The sequence below is a fragment of the Lactuca serriola genome, chromosome 8 (assembly GCF_051521515.1).
Source record: "Lactuca serriola cultivar US96UC23 chromosome 8, Lser_US96UC23_V15, whole genome shotgun sequence".
NCBI lineage: Eukaryota > Viridiplantae > Streptophyta > Magnoliopsida > Asterales > Asteraceae > Lactuca > Lactuca serriola.
Window position 1 is genome coordinate 69,244,933 of NC_136415.1, and position 8,865 is coordinate 69,253,797.

Here is an 8,865-nt window from a genome sequence, read left to right on the forward strand (position 1 = left end):
TAGTCCGTTAAATTCTCATAACTTATTCATCCGACGTCCGTTTTCACCCATATTTTTCTCGTTATGCTACTCTTAACGAGATCTTCGATTCTCGTTCAGGTCGTGTCAGCTAAAAACCGCTCGATCTAATATTCGAATTTCGGGCTGTAAACTGCTAATCCGACACTTCGAAAAATCATAACTTCGTCATGGAAGTCAGATTTGGGCATTCTTTTTATGGACGATCTCGGTTTAACGTATTCTACAACTTTCGTTTAGATCGCTAAGGCTAAATATCGCTCCATCGTAAATTCACTATTTACGCTTTCCGGTATCGTGCCGGTTCCGTCGCGAAACTTCGACGGGTCATAACTTCTTCGTTATAACTCGGATTTCGGCGGTCTTTATATGTATGGAAACCTTGTAACATATACTACAACTTGGTTAAGATTATTTATTCTAAATAATCTTTTGTAGAAAAGTCATCTTCGAGCTTTAGTGTTATGGATCTTTTTGGCGATAAACTTGATCGATATGTGCAACTTCAAGAAACGAAGGTTGAGATGATGACTCGGATGGAGCAAAAAATGATTGAAGCACAAACATCATTTCAAGAGACACAAACGACGATCCAAACAAAAGCTGATATGGAAATCTTGAAAATGAAAGTGGACGACCTCGAGGGCGAAGACTTGTAGCTTTTTCTTATGATGAAAGAGTCGGTTCGAGCCCGATGTAGGCATATGGGGTAGTTTATTTTATTTATGGTTGGAATTTTTAGTTTTTTGAATGTTTTTTTATTTCAATTAATGCAATTATTATTTTTATTGCTATTTTTATTTTTTATTTCAATTAATGTAGTTTTTATTTAATGTAATTTGGTCTTTTAATTTAATGGAAAACTAGTATTAAAAAGTGATTTTATTGTATTTTTAAATTAAATTTAAATAAATGAGGTAGAGTGGTGTGTTAGTGTTAGGTAACTCATGTTAGTTGTAAGGGAATGTGGTGCTGATGTGACACCCACCACATATGTGGTATGTGTTGGGTATAAGACCATATCTTATACCCACCACATACCACATATGTGGTGGGTGTCGCATCAGCACCACATTCTCTACCACTAACTATGAGATAGTTACCACTAAACACACCACTCCATCTTATTTTTTATTTAAATTTAATTCAAAATTACATTAAAACACAATAAAATATATTTTTTAAATTAGTTTTTTATTCAATAAAACCTATTTTTTTTATTTAATAAAACATATATTTTTTTAAATTACTTTTTTTTATTTAAATTTAATTCACAAACACAATAAAACATATATTTTTTATAAAATTAGTTTTTTATTCAATGAAACAAAGATTACATTAATTTAAAACACACAACATAAAATAAATAATAACAATAATAATAAATAAAAATGTAACCACAAAGAACTTAAACTAGTTTTAAACCATTATTTTTAATGATTAAATTTTGGGGACTCTCTCAATTTTCGCCAAGCTTTGACATGTTTAAACAGCGTATGTTTCGTGTCTTCATATTGGTGCATAGCCACAAGAAACGGGTCGGCTTCGTCCACGTTGTTTATAACAAAGTTATAAATCCTATTGAATTCAAGGCATTTTACCATCATGTCGCGAAACTTGGAACATATTTCATCAATATTACGACTTTGGCTACCCATTAAATCATGAAAATGTTTTCAACTTTTACCCAAAAATTAGGAGGTATTTTTGGGTCTTCTGAAACAGCTACCCATGCTAATGCTAAGTTCTCTTTTTCATTTTCTGACCAATTCATCCTTTTAGGAGCCATTGACTTTGAGTTTATGAAGCAAAAGAAGTGTGTGATTGTGAGAAGAAGAAAAAAGAATTGTGTGAGTAAAATGAATGAATAAGTGTGGTATTTATAGAAGTGGTTTAATGTTGTTCGAATAGTAAAATAAAAAAATAAAATAAATAAAAAGATTTTAACCCTAAATATGACCGTGACACCCAATCACAATTTCCGTTTGCATTCGTTGTCCCGACCATGGCTCCTCACGACCACGAACCATCACTAGCCACCGGGATGGTGTGCACGGTCGTGGTTCGTGGCCAGCTAGACCACGAACCCGTCCGTTGCAACCATACTGGATGGCCTAATAGATGGTCTAAGCTTGTTAACACCAATGAGCGTTATGTGGATACGATAATAAATTTATTTATATGTATAAATTTGTATTTTAATATAAATTGAATATTTTATAATGAAATGTAATAAAATAATATAAAATCATATACCTCATAGTGTTCCAAAATATATGTAATGGTCTTCTAACTCATGATTGAGTATGAGTTTAGATGTAAGAATAGTGAGTATTTGAGGAGGTATCATGGCGACCTTCTTCATCCAAACTAGTTATTTAAAAATTAAATAAGTAATAAAAATTAATATAGTATAATTTAACAAATAACATGGTAAAAGTAATTTACCTTTTCTTGAAAATATTGACTTCATCAATATCAGTGTTAACTAACAACTTTATAACCTCAAAGTAGGTATTAACATGTTGACAATCTATAAAAAAAAAATTATATAAGCATTATTTTAATCATTATAACATACCTTTCCAAACATTAACTTTTACAAATTAAACTATAATGATGATACAAAGGTTGTTTGGATTGTTTTCAATATATTTAAACAATTTGTAAGCATAAAGTTGCAAACCACAGGAAAAAAAAGATTTATATATTAAATGAAATAATTGTGTATTCAAATTTAATACTTATTGTATAAAATCATCACCCGTTGTTTAGCTAAGGTTGATGATTGTATGTGAAAATTGAAATGCCCCACTTTCTTTTAGAATATTTTGAAATTTGTACATAGATTTATTTGGGGATTAATACCATCTTTCTTTTAGAATATTTTGAAATTTGTAGATAGATCTTTTGGGATTAATATCATCTGTGTATCGTATAGGATACCTAGTAAAGATAACATTGGTGTATTGTATAAGGTACATAGCAAAGATACTATTTGTAGATTTTATGAATCTTTCAATGAATGCAAAAACACTCATCCTTGTCAATGTTGGCGAAATCAATATTCACTAACCTTTGTTAATACCATCAGTGTAGTATCGTATAAGTTATCTAGCAAAAATGCATTGGACATGCAAATTGGCAATGATGTATACAACCATGCTTCAGAGAGAAAATGGAGAAATGGTTTTCAGTCAAAGGAAAAGAATAAAGTAAAAAAAAAAAAAGCGGTTTGGTCTAATTAATTAAAAACCTAAAAGACATAGTGAGCATCATACCTGGAGCAAAAGAAATGAGTTGGTAAAGATGTCAACTGATTTACCCTTTTGATTCTTCAAAAATGTCCATTTTGACCCAAAAAAAACCACCTTATAACCCCATAAAGCCAAGGAAAAAATTTTGTGACTATTTAGCCAGATCCTAGAACTTCGAAGAGCTACAGGGTGTCCTTTTCCCTTTTTAAAATGTCTAAGTTTTACATAAAAAGAACATTTTTGTAAACGCTTGAAATTGAAATAAAAAGATATTTGGAATCGCTTTTATATTATGACATATCTATTCTAAAATAAAAAAAATTTTAAGTGTGTATTCTGAAACAAAGATTTTACTTCAACCGACCTAAAAGCTCTCAAAATCTTGTTGCCAAACACGTACATAACACCTTTTTCAGACTTTACCTCATTTTTACATTCTTTTTTAGGAAAATCTATCCGAACATAACACTTCACTTTCGCATTACAAAACTCTTTTTTGTTGCGAAAATAAATTTCAAAGATCCCCACAAAAAAAAAAAGTTTTTTTGAAAGAAAGCTATGATTTTCTTGTATAATTTTAAAACCTTTTATAGTCTTAAAATCGCACCACCTCCTTAAAAAATACAAATTAAATTAAATAACAGTTATAAAATTTCATAATAGTAAAACAATTAACACACAGTCGAAGCACAACCTCTAAGAGATTCAATAAGAATATCCTCATTCAGTGACCCCCCTACAAAAAAACAAACAAAAAGAAAAATCAAGGGCAATCACATAATAGTATAAACACTAATCAGAAGTGTAGTGTCCGGTTCCTGGTACGTATTTTAAATATGAATTTTTGCATTTTCTCTGGGACTCGGCGAGTTGGAGGCCTCGACTTGTCGAGTCAAGGTGAAACTTGGACACGGGTGGAAGGACCTACTCACCGAGTTGGATGCCCCGACTCGACGAGTAGGCATATTTGGATGAAACCCTAATTTTAAGGGTTTGCACCCTATTTAAACACCTTAACTGGCTTCCTTTACAACCTCCGACACCCTCAGACCATCCTCACGAAACCCTAACCGATTTTTGAGTGTTCTTGTGCTCTTTGTGCCATTTTTTGTGTGTTAGAAGCTTGGGAAGAAGGAGAAAGCATGGGAGATCAAGAGAAGGCAAGTAGATCCAGAAGTTTTGGCACATTTCCAGCTTGCTTATGGTAAAAAGCTTCAACCTTGGCCATTTATCTCTTAGATCTCTAGTTAGGGAAAGTTTGTACCTTTTCTAAGCTTTAGTAGAGCCATTTTTGGGATTTTGTGGTTCTAAGGGGTATAATTCAGATCTTGAACCATTGAGGGTTCCCATGGCATAAAGATGCTAACTTTATGGCCATGGGAGTCCCATGCACCTTGTAGACCTCATTTTTGGGTCTTTTGGGCTTAAAGATCCATGCATGGACGTAAATTTTGTGACTTTACATGTAATATGGACCCTAAGAGGTTAGATACGTGGATGCTTTAAGGCCGACTAAAATCGACTAAATAGTTTTGGACATAGAGGGACTCGGCGAGTCAAGGACGAACTCAGCGAGTCCAGGACTAAATGTGTCAACTTGCATGAAGAAGGACTCGACGAGTTCGTGGGGAACTTGGCGAGTCAAGGACTAAACGTCCCAACTAGCATGAAGACGGACTCGACGAGTTAAAGGATAAACTCACTGAGTCATGTGCAAAGGGTCCCGACTCTGTATGAAGGACAACTCGGCGAGCTCTTGAAAGACTCGACGAGTAGGATTGAAACTTTTAGTATTTGTGGATTATGGAACTTGACGAGTTGGTAGACCAACTCGGCAAGTCGAGTCACCCAGATGTTGACTTTGACCAAAAGTTGACTTTGACTAAGGTGTTGACCTTGACTTTGACTGTGACCTGAGTTGACACTTAAAAAGGGTTAAGAGCATGAAGTGGTAATTAAGGAAGGTTGTTATGTGTAGGAGTTGAGAGGAGTTGACCCCGGAATCGAGGACAGTTTAGACGCAGCACGACATTGAGGCGAGTTACCTTCCAGTAGAAGTGGGTCTAAGGCCAGAATGTCGGCCCACTAGTAGGAACTTGTAGTTAGATGATTGCCAGTGTAATAATTGCTTGGTATGCCACTATATGTAATGTTCTATGTGCCAGTATGTTATGATTCTATGTGGTAGTGCTAAGGGTGAAATAGTCCCCGATATCCGGTTGAAATAGACCGAAAGGGAGGCCAACACCCATATATGCTAGGCAGTTATCCGATTGAAATAGACCGAAGGGGAGGCCAGCACCCAAATATGTTAGGCACTTATCCGGTTGAAAAAGACCGGAGGGGAGGCTGATACCCAGATATGCCTGGATAGATATGTTATTGTATGGTATGTGGTATGATGGGGGAACTCACTAAGCTCTGTGTTTATAGTTTTCAATTTTGGTTTCAAGTACTTCATCTTCAAAGGGAAAGGAGTCGATACGGTAGCAGCGCATCGCACACATGATTTCCACACTATGATGTTCTTAGGATTGTACTTTGACATTATTATTATTCCACGACATGTTTTATGACATTTGACTTATGGGATTATGGATTGATATGATATTGATAATGTTTTTCGTTAAACCGTTTTATAAGTAAGATAATAAAAAACAAAATTTTTGGTCATGATTTTGGGGATGTTAGAAGAATAGTAGTGATTTTAGGTTTTACCTATGAACACGATTTTATTCATTTTATTTTCTTGGATTTTCCATTTTCGTGTGGGAACTATTTCATAAATCTCCTTCACAGCCTACAAATTAGAGAAATAGCAATATACTTTCGTTTACAAGTTAAGGTCTAAATAACATGAAATAGCAATGTACTTCCATTTATGAAAGTGCATTGCTATTTCTTGCATTTAACCCCAAAATTTGTACAAAAGATTACTTGTACTATGTGAAGTTCATCAGAGTTTACAACATTCAAAACAACTTTGCATCGATAAACATCCATGTCATATTTCTTATCCCATAGAATCTCCTCAAGCCATAAATGCACCTACACAATACAAAATCTATAATAAAAATAATAAAAAAAAACAATATTTATAAACAATTACATATTTTGAGGTTATAAAGTGATACCTTATCAAGATTAAGCTGGTGTGAATCACAAATACACATAGTCCTAACGCCACTATCATGAAGATCTTTTGTAATTAGTGATTTATTTTCTTCTAGTAATTGTTCCAGGTGTGCAGCATGCTATAACGCAATAGGTTTTGGGGTAAAACTGTCAAATTGGTATAATGATATTATTGAGAATAAATTTTGTTTAATGAAAAGGGACGCTAAATTACTAACTGAAGCATCATATGCTTTGCAATCTAATACTATGGACATATCTACTTGATACCTCACAGAATGAACTATATCAGCCAATGAATTAATGCTATGTATCTCTTTCTCTAGTTCATCTAGAACATCTGGAGAAACCAGATCAACCTTGTTAAGAATTACAACATCCTACAAGAAATGATAAATGAAAAATGATCATATGAAAGTATAAAAAGAGGGAAAAAAAGTTATCACTTACTGCAAATGCTATTTCTAAGAAGGCTTCAGGAAATGTGGAAGAATCTTGATGCTTTTTGAGCTGAAAACGGAGATTTTTAGCCTCTACAACCTGTCCATGAATAAAGTTTAGTAATTTAAATATTTTAGTTTTATTATTTCATGGATGATGAATCCAAACACCATAACAAATGTATCAGTTTTTATAATCATTTCAGTTAGAGATTAATCGATGCCATTTAAAATCAAGATACTTCCCATGTTTCTAAACGAAGGGTTGTTGTGAATCATAAGCTAATTTTATCTTTTAAATTTCTTATATGAAGCCAAAATTAAAAACATTAATTTTACATTTGAACAAGAAACTTACAGTCATAATGGAGTCAAGCTTAACTGTTGCTTCTAGTTGATCATCCAACCAAAGAATAGATGCAAAAGGAGCAGGGTTTGCCAACCCAGTGGTCTCTAATAATATATGATCCAGTCTAGATACACAAAAAGCAAAAATAACATGATTTTAAAGATATTAGAGTTAGTGTTGAACTATTGAAAATCTTTTTGCTATATGAACTTGCATGATATATTGATTATTGCATATATAATTTGAAAAGAAACCAAGATTCCAAAAGGAATAAGAGAAATTTCATTGAAAGGCAGTTAGCGTTCTTTCTGATGAACAAGTTGTTCCGGTGCTTGAACCAAACTGTGTTTCACAGCGCAACAAATGCAGCCATTTGCAAGTTTAACCCACTCTTCAACAAGTGCACCTCCTTCACATTCATTGATCATAGCTCTCTCAACTCCAATCTCCTCACCAAACTCATTCAATATAACAGCTATCCTCTTTCCACGTTATCCATTAAATATATAATTAACCAATGGAAATAAAATCAATAGTCCTCAATAAGTTTTTTGAAAGGATTCTCAAATGGCATACAAGTTAATGGTTACAGAGTTGAGAAAGCGTTCGAAAATTTCATTTGATTCAACACTGTAGCTATCAAATTCACAGATATTCTAAGAAAAAAAATTCAAATTCAACAACTCATAATAGCAACGAATATACAGTGATTGTTAACACGGGTCTATTGAATATGAATGCCACACCAAACGGACTCGATTTAGAATGAACAAAATACTATATAGTGAGCTTTATACAGTGATAGTGTATAACAAAGGTGCTAAAATAATTAAGGAAATGGATAAGATCGAATTAGGGATAGTACAGTGGATTTTCCGGCGCCGAGATAGCCGGTGATGACAGTCACACCAACTGGTAGAAGTTCATCTATGTTTTCGTGCTTTTGTAGAGACTGATTGAACGGTTGATGGTCTAGGGTTTCGTTGATCTCTAGAGTAAGTGGTGGATCTTCGTCTTCTTCCTCCATTTTCCTGTTGGTCATGCAGTTATTCCTCACAATGTAAAACCCTTTTTCCTTTCGAGGTTTTAAACGTTTTTGACGTTCAATGTTCAATTCTTAGGTGTTGTTTGGTTCGCAGAATGTTGCTAAAGGAATTGCAATTGGAATTGGAAAAAAAATCTGTCAGGAATTTGAATCCAATTCCATATCCTGTTTGGCTGGCAGGAAATAGAATTGGAGTTCATTCCAGATTCTGTTTGGTTCATAGAAATTGGAATTGGAATTCGTGTAAAATGATAGAATTGCCCTTGTTGTCGATTTTGCTTAATAAACATATTATGAAAATTATGAAAATTCATGTTAACATATTATGAAAATTATGTTAATAAACATCATAACTTAAAGTCATTCCACTTTGCATCATAATAATGCTACCAAAAAGCATAACAATATTTCGATCAACATCCTAAGAAACATCCCAAAAGAACTTAAAAATTCATAATACGAATTAACATCCTAATAAACATCCTAATTAATAATACTACCCTTCCAAAAGGTATTTGACCCAAACCTGTGTATCACCTTCTTCAATTTGCCAAAAGTTTTGTATGTTTATAGGATCACTTCTTGTCTTGGTCAAAATCTTGGTCAAAGCTTCAAATGTAA

The 8,865-nt window shown here is 33.4% G+C and overlaps 1 pseudogene; it reads right to left on the reverse strand.

Moving 5' to 3' along the window:
* Positions 1–3,890: 3,890 nt before the first annotated feature.
* On the reverse strand, positions 3,891–8,233 carry LOC145069926 (uncharacterized; annotated as a pseudogene).
* Between the last annotated feature and the right edge of the window lie 632 nt (positions 8,234–8,865).